Below are 17911 nucleotides of genomic sequence, written 5' to 3'. Positions count from 1 at the left end.
CATTCGAAGTTCCAAAATGTTGAGTTTGGAATGTGTTCGGTCCTGTTACATATCAACAATAAGGCGTAGTTGGTAACACTACCTCGTGTCCTGGCGTGGACGAGTTGGTAACGCGTATATGTGTATCGTATATGTTTTCTCCTTCTTCGCCGCCAACACAGGAGTGTAAAACACGATCTAAACTGCGTTTTATTTTATTCATTTTTTCGTGGGTCTGTGTGTTTTGTGGTTGTATTCCGGATGTACGTGCGCCTTCGTCGCCATTTTTTCTTTCACCTTCGTTTTTGAACAAGTAATACGTGCGCCTTCGTCGCCGTTAGTGAAGTGCGCCTTCGTCGCCTTTTTTGGTTTATAATACGACGCCTCCGTCGTCGTATACTCAATACGTGCGCCTTCGTCGCCGTTAGTTTAAATGCGCCTTCGTCGTCTTTTTGGATTATAATACGACGCCTTCGTCGTCGTATACGCAATACGTGCGCCTTCGTCGCCGTACAAGTGATACATACGCCTTCGTCGTGTTAGTAAGTGAACTATACTTGGTGAAACTTAGTTTTAGTGTGGACGTGAATAATTTCGGATACCAGTCATCGTGGCGCCGTTTGGAGACAGGTCAACCTTTTAATTATTTTATGAAACCAAATATATTTGTCCTGTGCGCCCATTGGGGACATTTATTTTATATTTATTTTATGCATTATACGTTGCTTCTCCCCCCCTTTGCCTTTAGTTAATAAGCTTATTCAATGTTTATTTAATTTAATATAATAAGATTTTGTATTTGATAAACCAATAGCTGATCATTTTATTATATCCCTCCTCCTTCATCCTTTAATTTTCCATCTATACGTGTGGCAATCGACCGGATTCTGCCGTGGCGATAAGCTCTCGTAATATACACCTGCGAGAATTTCGCGCGCACAGAATGCGTTATGGCTTCATAGCACTTTCTCTAAGAAACTTCTGTAGTTAGTTAGAGGTTATAGCACAAACGTAGCAAAAACGAATGGCATTAATTAAATTTAAAAATTCAGAAGTGGTGGTGCGGTCGTTTAGCTGGCACCCCCAATTAAAAACCCTTGAAACTCGCTAGGGGTTGCAGCACAAATGATGAAATTCGAGCACAATCCAGCACAAACGAAAGCCCTTGGTTTGAAGGTGGGGGTGCCAGGGAAATGCACCTAGGAAATGTATATATGCACATCGGCTTAATTTAGTTTTGGTCGATGTTGCTAAATCAGTTGAGATTGTTGACAATACGATTGGATTGCTTGAAGTAATTTATGCATTTCAATCGAGTTCAACTTTACGTTATAAAATATTTTCTGATGTCCAAAAAGATTGTGAAACAATTTTAAAAGTCCCTCAACATAGTAATACTAAATGGGTTGCAAAATATAAAGGTATTCATTTTTTTTTTAATTCGTTTTGAACATGTCATAAAAGCTTTATCACAACTGTCAAGTAGCTCAAAAAAAAAAAAAAGAGGCCGTAGAAGCCAAAGGATTATTAAACCAATTTCGATCACTTGACGTATTATTTGTTTTAACATTTCTTGATAACCTTTTATCGACTATCAACGTACTTTCAATACATTTACAATCTTCTTCTCTTGATATAATTAAGTGTTTAAATTTAATTGATGCTACAATAAAAGAGCTTCAAAGTTTACGTTCGGATGAATTTTTCAATAACTTTTATAAAAAAGCTCAAATTATGGCTTCAAATTTAAATATCTCTATGGATAATTATGAAAAAAGACAGAAAAATATTAATAGTACATTAAGTGATTGTGTAATTACTTCAACAATTGGCTTAAAATGTAATAAAACTACGACTCAAAAATTGCGAATTATGTATTTTACAGTTATAGATAATATGTTGAATGAAATGAAAAAAAGATTTAATAACAATTCAGAATTTTTAACTGCTATTTCAGTATTCAATCCGATATCGACAAACATTTTAAATGATGATTTTGTTTTAAAGTGTATAAATTATTATGGAGATAATAATTATTTCTCTGACCAAGTAATAAGTCAAAGCAAATTAGCAAAAAATATGTACAGTAGTTGTAAAAATATCATAGATTTTTACAACGAAATATGCATTATGGGGCAGTCATTTGGAGAAATTCAAAAAGTCATGGAACGAGTGTTAGTTATACCTGTAAGTTCAGCATCGGCCGAAAGAACTTATTTACGAACATCTATGTCTACTACACGTCTTCATAATTTAGCGTTAATTTCTGTTGAGAGGGAGTTAAGTTTTGAATTAATTTAGGATCCTACAAAGATTGTTAACGAGTTAGCTAAATTCAAAAATCGAAGACTTCAATTCACTAAATATTTATTATATTTATATTTTTATGTACTTATAATTAAAAAAAACTATTGTTTCATTTGCATTCATTTAGGTATTATTTAGTTATATAAAAACTTAATTTTATTTTTTAATATGTAACTTTAAGTATTATTAACAAGTTAAATAGGAGGAATAAATTGTGTTGTATTATATTATTTTATAATCATTTTTTCTAATTCAATTTAAAAATATTATTAAGTTTCTAAAAAAAAAAAATAATGTGTATTATGTACATACATAAACTAAAATAATTATAACCGGGCCTATCCTACATTTTGATCCTGGGCACGCCTCTGTCTACAGTGGTGTTGTACTCGTATAGTGTACAACAAAACGTGATTGTAGTCTGTACTGAAGTTTAGTTTGTTGGGAATTTGTGACTTTTTATGTAATTTGTCTTTTCATTTTAGTAAAATATGTTCAATAGAAGTTGTAGAAATTATTGGGAGTAACCGAATTGGTTCCCATTTAGCCGAATTGGTTCCCGTTTAAAAAAAGGCATTTTATTAGGTATAGCTGAATTGGTTCCGGTTTGTGTACAGGTAAAATAAGGACAATTTTAATTTTTAAAATAATTTACTTACAATATTAAAAATTAAAATCTAGCGGGCCAGTGCATAAAGAGCAAAAAACAAAATTTTAAAAACTATATTTATGACATAATAATAGTCACAATTATTATTATTATTATCTATAAGATAGAGTATAGAAATATAGAAGACTATAGATTACTAGATACTAGCAAATTACAAGCAAATAGAAAAGAAATAACAAATACTTGGAAAATTATATGACAGATTACATTAATGAGAAAATTACGAGAATTGAATATTTAAAGAAAGTAAGCTTCAAATTTGCAAATCAGTGGTTTTAAATTGTATTTATTATATTTTATTATTTGTATTTCGTATACCTAAGTGATGACTAGTTGACTTCCAAATCAACGATTTAAAATTGTATATATTTTATCATTTTTTTTTTAACACACATTAACGCACATTATTAATCAAACCTACTTTTAAGTTGACAGTCCTAAGCCCATAAAATTAAGAAGGAAAATGTACGTAATTAAACGGGAACCAAATTGTGTTGTATTACATTACTTTATAATCATTTTTTCTAATTCAATTTAAAAATATTATTAAGTTTCTAAAAAAAAAATAATGTGTTTTATGTACATACATAAACTAAAATAATTATAACCGGGCCTATCCTACATTTTGATCCTGGGCACGCCTCTGTGACACATGTCAAAAGAATAAAATGCATAGGAAAGTAAAACAGCCTATGGAAATCACCACAACAGCTTCCAGTCCGTTTCAAAAGTTATTCTTAGATCTAGTAGGTCCTTTACCAAAAACATTACAATCTAATAATTATATTCTAACCTTGCAGGACGATTTAACCAAATATTCTATTGCAGTACCAATAGCAGACGCCACAGCTAACACTATAGCGCGAGCTTTTGTGCAAAATTTCGTTTGTATATACGGAATACCTGATACGATTCTTACGGATCAGGGAACAAATTTCATGTCTGATATTTTTAAACACATTTGCAAAATTTTAAGTTTTAAAAAATTACATACAACCGCGTATCATCCACAGTCAAATGGGGCACTTGAAAGGTCACATTTAACTTTAAAAAATTACATACGAAGCTTTGTTGATAAAGATCAAAATAATTGGGATGAGTATATTATATATGCGCAATTTACATATAATACAACTATACACACAACAACAAATTTTACACCATACGAATTAATTTTTAGTAAGAAACCCTCGATACCAACATCTTTTTCTAAAAAAGAACAACCAGTGTATAATTATAATGATTATACTTTTGAACTTATGCAAAAGATACAACGTTCAAGGGAAATAGCTAAAGAAAACATTATAGAAAACAAAAATAAAAATAAAGAAAATTATGATAAAAATGTGAATCAATTAAAAATCCATGTGGGGGATAAAGTGCTTATAAAGAATCAACACCCAATCAATACGTTAAGTATGAAATGGTTAGGACCATTTGAGGTAATCGAATTAAATGATAAATGCAATATAACCATTAAGAAAAATAAACGAAAACAAAAGATTCACATAAATAATGTTAAAATATTTTATGAATAAAAAGCATTTAAAAAAAAAAAAAAAAACTTAATATAGGAAGTATTAATTTTGCTGTAATGTGCGAACAAAGGCAAATTTGTATTACATTTTTTTGTAATAATAGATAAATTGTTATTTTAAACTAATCAAATTCATTAAAATTTGTACAATTATCCATAAATTGGTATAGTAATTTTGGTTACTACTTATGTCTTATATATAAATATACTAATTCAAAATCTTTCTTTTTAGTAACCAAAGCAAGTTCGTAATAATAGACTTTGAGTTTTTTTCAATAAACCGTTACGACTTGTTATTAATATCGGGAGCCATGGTATCCAGCTTGGAACGGTACAAACCAGTTAAATTAGAAGGGAGACCACTAGTTTTAACGAAGGAAGGCAAATTGCAAGTATCCAGACCACGGCATATTCGTAGTGCTATTGCGGGTGCAAAGAAATACCTAAAACCAGAGTTACTACAACCATTACTAGGGCAGTTGGACGCGAGCGTGAATGTTCCAGAAGGGGGATCTGTAACTTTAAGTCGAGTATTTCTAAATGAATACTTGCAAGCCTTTGGGTCGGTATCAGACCTAGTTGTTTGGAGTGGCTCTACCGACAAAACTATAATAAAACGGCTAAAATTACCAAACATTAGAAAAAAATTTAAGATAAATTAAAATAACTTTACCCACAGGTACTACTTTACCAACAGGTATTTCTTCTAGGGAGGCTGTAGAAATTATAAAAATGTCGGATATGACTATTTATTTTAGGGATGGCTCTATTATATATGTTTTAAAAATACCAATTGTGAAGGACAAAGACTTAACTTTATATAAACTATTATCGGCACCTATAAAATTAGATAACCAATTAAATTATGCTTATATAAAACCTGATGTAGATTATTTAGCCATTAGTATTAATAAAGAGTTTTTTTCTGTATATAATGATCATTCTTTAAAAAGTTGTAAACAAGCTTTAGGTTTTCGTTTATGTAAACAACGTCAAATATCCTTTATAAAGAATAAATTGTTAAATTGTGGGATGGCGTTGATTTTAAAACCTAATGTATTAAGTTCAAATTGTGAAATCAAATATTGTAAAATAATTAATTCTACATATCATAAATTAGAGTTTTACAACGAATGGTTATTTGTAGTACAGAATGAGGATATTTTAATAACCTGTGATTAGGAAACTACTTCAGAAATGAAAGAGTTAAATGGTACTAGGTTAATTAGCATAAGAGAAAATTGTAAAGTATATACGACTAATTAATTATTGTTACCTGAAAGGCATGTTGCATCAAAAGGACAAAATCATTTAGATCATGTACTTAATTTTAAGTTAATCAATTATATAGATAAAAATATAAATACACACCTTGTTATATCACATTATATCAGCAAATTAACTGATTTGTATATGTATAGTATAAGCACGTCAGATGTAATAAGAAAAGGAAATAATGAGATAATGAATAATACTATTGTAAGGCTCACATGCTGTTATATGTGATATATGCCATAACTATAACTTTCATATTAATAATTACCATAGATCTTTGTAGAAAGCACCAATGCATGTGTTTTCGATAAAAGGACCAACCTACTGAAGAGGTACCCGAAATCATGCTCAGGGGACATATGAAACCGACAGCACCTTCAATTACAGTCAACCCTGAGAGGCGGTCATCATCGTCTTTCATTCAAACTATCCATTATCCGCGGATTTAGAGGATAGTTTCATCTTAAGGAGGGGCGTGTAATGAGCAGGCCTCATTTACGTCATTGCACCACATCACGCCATAAGACGTCAGCATTACGCTATGCTGACGGACCAATAAAAGGCTCTTTTAATCATCACGCCACTTCCGTATCATCATACATGACGCAAGTGGGCTCCTATATAATGGACCTGCTTATAAGCCACTGGGAGTCAGTCGAGGAGTCAGTCCATAGTCAATCTTAATACAGAGCTTAAGAAGGCACTGACTGTGTTACTGTTAATACAAGTCGTGACCAACTTGACTCCTGTACAGTTTAACTTATTATCTATATACCTAATTACTGAGTGTTTGTCTAAATTAATATACCAAGTAATTTATACTTGTTAACATATTCTTCAAAGTGTTGTTTTCTGTCTCTCCCCATCACTACCCGTCGTAATACCCTTTGGGTACACGACACGTCGTACCAATTCTGAAAACTGTCATATTAAATTCAAATAAATGACGTACAAAATAATTAAATAAAATTTTTCTATAGGATTCATGGATTTGGGCGGAGGGGCGTTAACAAGGTCGTATTTTAATTGTATAACTTTTTGCAACAACTCAAATTTGACTATGAGTTTAGTGATGTCTCCGCCTTTGGATTCCGGCCATTAAAGTATGGCAACCGTCTTCCATGAAGCGATATCTGTTTCAAATCAAAATTCTACCAGATCACCATTGACCATTTACATTATACCTTTTTTTTGTTTCGGAACTGAGGACCGGACGGGTATTGTTTTACTTCCGCCCGGTCCCAGTCGTCCATTTAAAAAAATTTTCAATAGTAACACGACAAGACACCTTTTTTTTCGCACTTTTTATATTGTTGGTGTAAAGAGCTCGGTACGTCCATATTATTATTACAAAATAAAATACATTTGAATATAATTATTTATAATTAAAAATCTTTTATTGGATTTTAATTACATGTTATAATTACATATTTTTTTTTCGTGTGTTGTGCTCTATTCATTTTAATGTACTTTAAAAAAACGCGTCGTAAAATTACGGCGCGATAAAATAACGCTAGTGTGTTGCCGGCCTAATAGTTTTCAATCTGACAACGTTGTGCGCAATATTTATTTTTTTTACCATGTTCAATCGGGTCGTCAAAAAGGTCGGCCGATAACGACCGTGCTCAAACGGGTATCACCGTTAATTTTATAGGCAATAGTACATTAGAAATGAATCGTTATAAACATAAGGGATTAAGTTAAATATTCTAGTGTAATGACTAACGAGAAAAAAATATTCGAGCAAAGCGAGAACATTTTTTTTAGGTAAAATATACATATTTTATTAGTGCGTATACCCATAAACATATTTACCAATACACCACTGTACACTATGTGCTATGTTTCTGTTTTAATCAGTACCAAATTTTCTACAGCTGTCAAGTGTCTCAGTGTTTGAACAATATTTTAGAACATTTATTCCATATTTTATTTCATCGATGTTATACTTTTATTTTTTTAAAATTTGGTATTTAATTAATGATTAATACAATTTTATTATAAATAATTATTACCCCTTAAGTATTTACTATGTAATTGATTATTCTATTACATTTTTACTTAATCATTAAGTTTAAAAATGTAACGTTATTGTATAATAAAAAATAATATTAATTTGGCATATCACTTTAAAGAGCATTTAATATTATCTGCTCTACTTTATCAGGCTTATGACATGTTTTTTTAGGAAGAACCCAAATCCCGTTTAGTCTTTTTGATTAGAGCAGTTTAATAAGTGTAACAAGTTGCACCGTCTTGTTTTAACCATAAAAGAATACCTACTGAATTCAGTAATTTTCTTTGGCCTTATTTGGACCAAATGAACATCAAAAATATTTAGTTTCAACTTGTCACACTTTAAGAAAAACAATCACTTTGTTGCGTGAGAAGTTCCTAGACAGTGTGGGATTTAAGTAATAAAAATCACTCATAATTTAATTTAATTAAAATAGACAGTATATTATATAAATATGTATGTACAAATATCGATACGCGTTACAACTGCGGAGCAATTGCCGAATATATCGCGGAGTGTAATTCACGGTGTGTCGCGGATTGTACTCACGGACTGATTGATTGAACGTCTGACCAGCCGGTATATATATATCCGTGTCGATTACCTAGAACATACTCGAAACGAAATACTCATCGCATATTCTAGAACATGGGATTTCCCCGTATCCACCGACAACATTGTAAGCAACCCGGATGACTCATGGCGCTTTGTTTACGTCACCACATCACTCCCCTACCAGTGACGGAGTCAAGCATAACCTACTTGGAGACGGTCTGGAAAACGAACTCTTCTTCCGGAACGTGTCCTTTGATCCTCCTTTGTAATGATATTCGGTGTAGGTGTCTGAATTTCTCTCGAAATATCTTCCTTAGAATGGTCGTCTACTATGATGTAGGCCAGTTTAAGTCTATCAATAGTTACTCTAACTTTTTTCTTCTTTATATCAATGACAAAAGTTTTTTTATTTCGACTTATGACTCGGTAGGGATCATCATAGGGCATTTGTATTCCATTTTTGGGTCCGTCATATCGAATGAATACGTACTCTGTGATTGCAAGGTCCTTGAAAACAAAGTTTTTCTTCTCGCCATGTCGTGTACCATTGACAGGTCGGATCTGCTGAATGTGATGTCGAAGATCTTTGATAAATTCATCTGTGTCGTCGAACTTGGCAGCATTATCTTTTGACGTTAGGAATTCACCAGGGAGTCTAAGTGGCTCTCCATAGACTAATTCTGCAGAGGTGGATTTAAGATCGTCGCGCCAAGCTGCTCGGATGCCCAATAAGACTGTCGGAAGAGTTTCTGTCCATCGATTATTTTGATGACATTAAATGGTGGCTTTAAACTGCCGATGGCTTCGTTCCACCATGCCATTTGCTGACGGATGATAGGCCGTGGTTCTAAGATGGTTCGTGCCAGTCAAGTTATTAAGTTGCTTGAAAAGGCATGACTCAAATTGTCTTCCCTGGTCTGTTGTGATACGAAGAAGTGTACCAAACCTTGCGATCCAATGCGTATAGAAAGCTCGTGCTACGGTTGCCGCTTCTTTATCTTCCAATGAAATTACCTCAGGCCATCGAGTAAGTCTATCGATACACGTGAGGCAATAGCGAAATCCTTCAGAATAAGGCATAATGATTAGATCTAAATGAACATGTTCAAATCTTTGAGATGGTAAAGATAATGAACTAAGAGGTGCTGTGACATGGCGCGTGATTTTGGCTCGTTGACATTCTACACATGCCCTCGCCCAATGTCTGCAATCTGCGTCAAATTCTGGCCATACGAATCGCTGTTTAACAAGCTTCATCGTGGCCTTGACACCTGGATGTGCAAGGCAATGTATATTATTGAAAACTTTACGTCGGAATGGCTTTGCGACAAAAGACCTGGCGGTTGAAGTTGATACGTCACAGAACACTAAGACATTTGTACCTGGTAATTGAACTTGCTTGAGTTGTAGTCCACTGTTTTATTTTTTGTATTTTTTAATTCATCCTCTCCCTTTTGTGATATCGCTAATGCAGTGTAGTCTATTGTCTCTGACAAGGCGTCAACGCGAGATAAGGTATCAGCCACGATATTCTCCTTACATGGAACATACCTAATATCCGTGGTGAATTGTGAGATAAAGTTTAGGTGTCTGAATTATCGTGGTGTGCATTTATCCGATTTCTGCTGAAAAGCAAAAGTAATGGGTTTGTGATCGGTGAATATAACCAAATCGCATCCTTCCACCATATACTGAAAATGCTTGACAGCAAGGTAGATCGCGAGAAGTTCTCGATCGTAGGCTCCGTATTTCGTCTCGGTCGCTGTGAGCTTCTTGGAAAAGAAGGCAAGAGATTGCCACTCATTATTGATGAACTGTTGGAGAGTTGCGCCAACTGCGGTGTTTGAAGCATCACTTACAATAGCCAGTCGAGCGTTGTCGCATGGATGTGCGAGAAGCGTGGCTGTGGCGAGTTTCTCCTTGCATTTTTCAAAAGCCGAAATAGCCTCTTGTGTCCAGTTAATAAATGACTTACCTTTTAAATTGGGTACCAAAAGATCATTTAGTGGTGCTTGTGCGTCTGAAGCTCCAGGTATAAAACGACGATAGAAGTTTATCATACCCAAGAACTGTCGTAGACCCTTAGCGGACGATGGCCTCTTGTAGCTCAAAATGTCAGTGACTCTGTCGGGTAGAGGATGTGTTCCTTCTCTAGAAATCATGTAGCCTAAAAACTTTACTTCTGACTGTCCAAAAACGCATTTTTTTTGATTGACAACCAGAGAGTATTCGCGTAAACGCTCTTAAATGGTCTGTAAATTTTTGATGTGCTCTTCCTCAGAAACAGATGCCATCAATATGTCGTCAATGTAGCTGTAACAGAAATCAAGTCCAAAAAGTACTTCGTCAATAAATCGTTGAAACGATTGTGCTGCATTTCGAAGCCCAAAAGACATAAAGAGGAATTCGTAAAGTCCAAATGGAGTCACGATTGCGGTTTTAGGAATATCTTCTTCAGCTACAGGAATTTGATTATATGCTCGGACTAGGTCGATTGTTGAAAAAATCGTTTTACCGTGGAGAAAGTGTGCAAAGTCCTGAATATGATAAACCGGGTACCGATCTGAAATAGTCCGAGCATTTAGAGCACGGTAATCCCCACAAGGACGCCAGGCATCCGTTGTGTTCTTTGATACCAAGTGTAATGGTGATGCCCAAGGTCCCTGGAATGGTCGAATAATTCCTAGTTGGATCATAGCTTCAAACTCCTTTTTTGCTGCTTTGAGCTTATCAGGTGCTAAGCGTCGTGGTTTACAAGATACTGGGGGTCCTGGTGTCGTTTGAATATAGTGTTTGGTGCTGTGCCTAATGTTTTTAGGCGCTCCATATGGTCGAGTGATCTCGGGAAATTTCCATAGTAAAAAGTCGTATTTCGTTTCTCCCACGACAATCTTTATAGATGGTATGGAGGATTCAGCAGCGTGACCATGAGCGGTGAGTCGTGTAACACCGTCTAAATGACATTGATTACGCACGTCTACCAATAGATTGTAATGACTCAAGAAGTCCACACCAATGATGGGTTTGGATACTTCCGCGATCACAAATCTCCAAGTGAAATCTTGACGAAGTCCGAAGTTGAGGCTGAGCGTGATAGTACCGTAGGTGTTAATAGGCGAGCCATTGGCTGCTGATAGGACGTAATCGGATTTTACTCGTCGGTCTGGAACAGCACTACGTGGATAAGCACATAGGTCGGCACCCGTGTCGATGAGAAATTGAGTTTGAGAAGTTCGATCAGTAATGAATAGACGGCGCGGGGACGGACTGGTCTAACTGGCCGTCATCAGTGATGACCCATCACGTTTTCCTGAATTATAGGTACAAGATTCCTTGCATTTTCGCGATTGTGATCCATAACGCCAATGATACCAGCATAATCCATTTGCACCATGGAGAGTACGGCTCCGAGATCGAGATCTTGAGCGGTAAGTACTTGGTCTTGAGTCCGGATTACGCGAGGGACGAGTATTGATCGCTGCCACTTCACTTCTCAACGTCGCAATTTCCTAATTTATACTCAAGTTAAGCTGAGAAATTTTAAGATTCAACATGTCTTCAAGAGTGTCACTTCTCGATGTTTCTGCTATTTGAGGTAGCAATGGACCAGATGCATCTGCGATGTTGTCTGCATGGACAGCGAATTCTTTAAGCTTACTATCTTTAACTATTACTAACGCCACTTGTATACTTTTTGGTAGGCGGCCCATCCAAAGTGTCTTTAATAATGTTTCCGGAACATATTATATAAATATGTATGTACAAATATCGATACGCGTTACAACTGCGGAGCAATTGCCGAATATATCGCGGATTTAAATTAAATTTCATTATAGAATTGAGAATATTAATTTAAAATTGCACTATTGATTATTTACATAATGTATATAATATATATTGATTATATTATACTCGTAATCAATGAGTATACAATAAATAAAATGACTTATTTAAATACCCAAAACCATATCACTATACTTACTATATTTAGTTTTAACTATTATATATATATTAATTAAAATATATAAAATAAATGTTTATGTACTGATATACTGTAGTAGGGTTTGTTTTCCAAGTTTGGCTAAGGTTAACCTTATCGCAATTGATTGAAAAGCCTGAATTGGCCTGATGTTCGAGGAATTTGCTGGACCCCAGATTGGTCTTATGATTGACTTATATGTAATAAGTTTGTTTTGGAGTTTAGAAGTGGTCGGAGGAGGTGAAGTCTGTTGTTCGATAATTTTCTTTTTGGGGGGGGGGGGCTCCAAGTTAGTCTTTTATCAAGCGTTATGCCTAAGTACTTAATTTTGGTTTGGACAGTAATGGGGGCGTTGTTCATAATTAATTGAGGCCACTCACATCGAGATTGTTTTAACGTGAAAGTACAGACTTGTACAGACTTTTTCGTATTAATTTTTATTTTCCATTTTTTGGCCCATTCTTCAATTTTATTAGCATGATCCTGGAGTTCAGCTGAAGTTAAGATAGGATTTGGACTGGAGGAAAGAATAGCTATGTCATCAGCGTATATTGCTAGAAGGGTGTTACTAGATTGAGGGATGTCTGCTGTGAATACATTATATAGATCAGGGGATAGACACCTTGAGGAACTCTAGCATATATTGGGTGGGTAAATGAAATATCGTTCCCCTGTCGTACGACAAACGAACGATTTTGTAGGTAAGATTTGATAATAAGATAGTAGGGAGCTGGCATGAAAAGTTTTAATTTGTATAGTAAGCCATCGTGCCAGACTTTATCGAATGCTTGAGCAATATCTAAAAAAAGTCCGGAACAGTATTCTTTATTTTCGAGAGCAGTTGAGATTTCATCAATAAGACGATGAACTTGATGGATTGTTGAGTGCCTGTTTCGAAAACCAAACTGATTATTCGGTATGATATGGTTGTTTTGAAGGATGGGACGTAATCTTTTCAGGAGGGCCTTTTCGAAAAGTTTACCAAGGACTGGAAGTAAACTTATGGGACGGTATGACGAAGATAAGTGTTTAGGTTTATTTGGTTTGTGTACAAGTATAATGACTGCAAATTTCCAGATTTTAGAGAAGTGGGAAAATCTTAGCATAGAATTATATATGTGGGTGAGCAATGATATAGTTTTGAGAGACAGATTTTTCAGAATTTTGTTTATAATGAGGTCATTTCCAGGTGCCTTACCGGGAGGTAATTTTTTAATTATATACTGCATTTCACCAGGAAAGATGGGTTTTGCAGGTAGCGACATAGGTAGCGAAGCTGATAGAAATTGTTGAATTTCAATAATTGTATCGTTTTCGGGATCGGTGCACGAATGAGGCTGGAATGTTTCAGTTAATTGAGAATATACAGATACAGAGAATGTACAGAATATACGTTGCAATCAAAAATGTAAATGTTGAGATGTTTTTAAATCATATTATCTATACTTCATACGTACCGAAAAAAGTGAATCGAGGAATTACTTTTAAAGCGATTTGAACAACCGTATGCAACATAAGAAACAGGCATATTTAATAAATATTAGTTACTAAATAGTGTATAATTAATATTGTGAGGTGTGGGGAATAATGTTGATATAATATTTTGCCAACCCAAAACATGGTGGACAAATGATAACATAATCAATGCGTGCTTCAAGTGATATCGGAAGTTCGTCATCTAGTATAATATAGATATCTGTGGGTTTTCTTTAATAATTTATATCAGTTTCTGCCTTCCCGTATTATGTACTGGATTATTTATCTTATCTTGATTATGTCAAAGCAGTGAATTTAATAGGAATTCGATTTTAAACATTTTCAGTAAATACACAATAAAACTAACAGTCAGTACAAGTGCGCCGTTTGTCCGTTTCATTTCGTTTATTTAACTATAATAAAAATATAAAATATAAAATTTTATTAGTATCTGTAATAGAGTTGCAGTCTTATTTAATTATGACAAAAAGGATATATTTGAGTGGTTCAGAAAAGAGAAAAAGACTTGCGATCCAAAAAGAAAATATTAGCACACTACCTAAGCTTACTTCATTTTTTACACTCTAAGAAACTGATAGACAGACCGAGTTTTCAACCTCGTCATTTCAAGGTACTTTTGAAAATCCAGAAATTGGACCCATTTTTAATGATACAACTAGTGTTTTGAGTTCATCAGCTCCTAATTTAACGACAGCCGTTAACACATTAAAGTTTAAAACTTCCAGCTTAAGCAACTGCGATTTAACAAATACACATATTATAGAAAATATATCTCACGACCCTGGTACTTACTGTGATGATATTTTAACTGAAAAAAAACGCGATATTTAGATACTCAAAGGACCAGAGTTTTTCCAGAATAAAAATAGTGATTTTTCTGAAACTTTTACAAGTTTTTCAGATGTAAGTGGTTAAACAAAAAATAGAAGCTTGACTAGAAATGTTTTCATCCGCAAATTGACGAATGGAGAGTGTGTAGAAAGAAGTTGGCTCATATATTCGCCGTTGAAGAAAGTTGTATATTGTTATTGCTGTCGTATTTTTAATTATACTATTATTATAGGCAACAGATTGAGTTCTTCTAATGAATACAAATATTGGAAGCATATTAGTAACTTTTTAATGGAGCATGAGAATAGTTCATTACACAGGCAATCAATGATGAAGTATGTCTCAAGAAGCAAAACTATTGCTCGAGCGGATAATGGATTAATTTCCCAATACAATGCTGAAATCAATTATTGGAAGAATGTACTCAAAAGGATTGTTGCTGTGGTGAAGTTTTTGGCTTCAAGAGGACTTGGATTTCGTGGTGATCTCAAAATAACGGTAATTATTTGGGATGCTTAGAATTAATAAGCGAGTTTCACCTTTTTCTAGCTGATCATATACAAAACTACGGAAATCGTAGAAAAAGAAGTACATCATATTTGTCTGTAAATATTTGCAACGAATTTATTAATATAATAGGGAAAGAAGTGTTAACAACGATTATTAATGAAATAAATGCAGCTAAATACTACTCAATAAGCGTCGATTCCACATCAGACCTGTCTCATATAGACCAACTCACTTTTATTGTACGGTTTGTTAAAGACGGAAAGCCTATTGAGAGATTTTTGCTATTTTTGCCTATCGAAGAGCATAAAGCGCTATACATGACAGATACGGTTTTAAACTTTTTGGAAAACCTTAAAATTCCAATAAAAAATTGTCGTGGGCAGAGTTACGACAACGCCGCAAATATGGCAGGAAAGTATTCTGGTCTACAGGCAAGAATTAAAGAGCATTATAAATTTGCAATTTTCGTCCCATGTGCAGCACATTCGTTGAATCTAGTAGATGCCCAAGCGGTTGGATGTGTTTCAGAAGCAGTAGCATACTTTCAATTCGTCCAGAAATTATTCAATTTTTTTTCGAATTCAAACAATCGATGGAAGATATTAAAAGAATGTTTAGGCGGACAAAAAGTTCTGAAAAGCTTATTTGAAACCAGATGGTCTGCACGCGCTGATGCTATTAATGCTTTGCATAATGGTTATGATCATATTTTTGAAGCTTTATTATTAATCGCTAAAAACACTGATCAATCAGCAGAAACGAGAAACGTTGCACAAAGTGTTTGGGCCGGGTGCTACAAATAATATGCCGCGCTCCCAGGCACCGACTTATGCGTGTCGCACACTACCGACCGATTTGTGTGTATGTTGTATATTGTAATGTGTGTGTGTATGCTTAAAACTAATGACAATAAGTAACTCAATGATAAATAAACTGGTATAATACGGTAACTATGTTGCTGTATTGTAAAATAAATTATAGGAATCGGCCCTTCTGGCCCAACAATAAATTATAAAATTTATAATAAATATGGTAATAACAAAAAAAAAATTCACAGCAACACGTAAATTGTATAAATAATAATAATAATATATACTCTGGCTATTTGAGCCTAACTAAAATGCCGATTCGGCACGACCAATATAATCAATAATAATAATAATGGCCCTTATGGCACTAAAAACTCACAGTTTGTGGAGCGCAGACTGGCCAGCTGCAACTACCTAAAACCTATACTTTAAAATACAATATAAATAAAAAATACAATAATAATAATAGTGGCGATTAGTGCACACACAATAATAATATAATAAAATTCACAACATAATAGTGGCGATTCGCGCACACGAAAATGTGTATAAAAATAAATTAAGCAAACAATAAATATTACGGCGATTCGCGCACGTATAAATAATTATAATATAAAAAACCGATAACGCGTTGGGAATTACTTCATTTAAATAATTCACATACAATTAATAACAAAAATAAATAAACTATAATACAGATAATTGTGCGTGTGTCCGACCGTGGTGATATGTATGGTTCGTTGACCGGCCGCTATGTTACGGCGGCAACACAAAGTATTGGCAAAAAAAATGGAAAAATTGGAGACCATTATCCTACCGGAGACATGGAATGACCTGGGAGCTATAAATAAAACAAGCTTAAGCCTACATAATAATACTATAAAAATGGACGTTGCAATAAAACTGTTTGCGTCACTTAGCAAGTATATTAGTAATACACGCAATAATTTTGATAAGTATGAATCGGCCGCCAAAGAAATAAATCCAAATTCTGAATACAAAGATAAATTGCAAAGAAAAAGAATTCGCAGCACACGTATCACTTTTTTGGAAAACCCATCAGAGACTGTGCAGTTGGCCGGTAAAGAAAAATTTTATGTAGAAATGTTTCTTCCCATAATCGAAACGCTAAATACACATTTAAAGCAACGATCGGAATCGTACAAAGAAATTAATGAACGTTTTAGTTTTTTTACTCAGTTACAAACTATCGAACCTGATCATTTGAAAAAAAAATGCAAAGAATTGGCAGATTTCTATTGTGAAGACGTAAACAATAATGAGTTAAATTCAGAATGTTTTCATTTAAGGGAATACTTGAAAACCTTCAAAAATGAATCCGTGGACTTAAGTATCTTAGTTATACATTCTTTAATAAAAGCAGACAAATTAGCAGAAACATTCCCAAACATGGAAGTTGCCACAAGGATTTTCCTTTGCCTTATGATCACCAATTACAGTGGGGAGCGTTCATTTTCACAACTGAAAAGAATAAAAAACTAATTAGGAACAACTATGTTGCAAGAACAGCTCACCAATTTGTCAATAATGTGCATAGAAAGTGATCTCCTGCAAAAACTAGACTTCGAAGATATAATTGAAGATTTTGCACAACAGAAATCTCGAAAAAAAACCGTTACTTAACGATACATATTATCTATAAGTTTCATTGTTGACAGTTATAACAGTAAAATACCATTTATAATTCTGTAAAATGTACATAGTTTTTAATTAATAAAGTAATCATATTAAATAAACTTCTGATGTTTTTATTAAACTTGTGTAGGACTACTAAAAGGGCTCCTTAAGCTCCGGGTGCCCATGGGCCCCTGCAAAGCTTAAGACGGCCCTGCCAATAATCATTATCGAACTCACCGATTCAAATGTATCATCTGGCTTTTGGCATCCACTCAAATAGGCAAAATTTCTCACAAAAAATTTTCTC

The 17911-nt window shown here is 34.1% G+C and overlaps 1 pseudogene; it reads left to right on the top strand.

The window, feature by feature from the left end:
* Nucleotides 1-13258: 13258 nt before the first annotated feature.
* On the top strand, nucleotides 13259-16799 carry LOC112684489 (annotated as a pseudogene).
* The last annotated feature ends 1112 nt before the right edge of the window (nucleotides 16800-17911 follow it).

The sequence above is a fragment of the Sipha flava genome, unplaced genomic scaffold, assembly GCF_003268045.1.
Source record: "Sipha flava isolate LNK unplaced genomic scaffold, YSA_version1 250_pilon_pilon, whole genome shotgun sequence".
In the NCBI taxonomy this organism is placed as follows: domain Eukaryota; kingdom Metazoa; phylum Arthropoda; class Insecta; order Hemiptera; family Aphididae; genus Sipha; species Sipha flava.
Note: the sequence above shows the minus strand (reverse complement) of the source record. Positions and strands in the feature narration are given on the sequence as shown.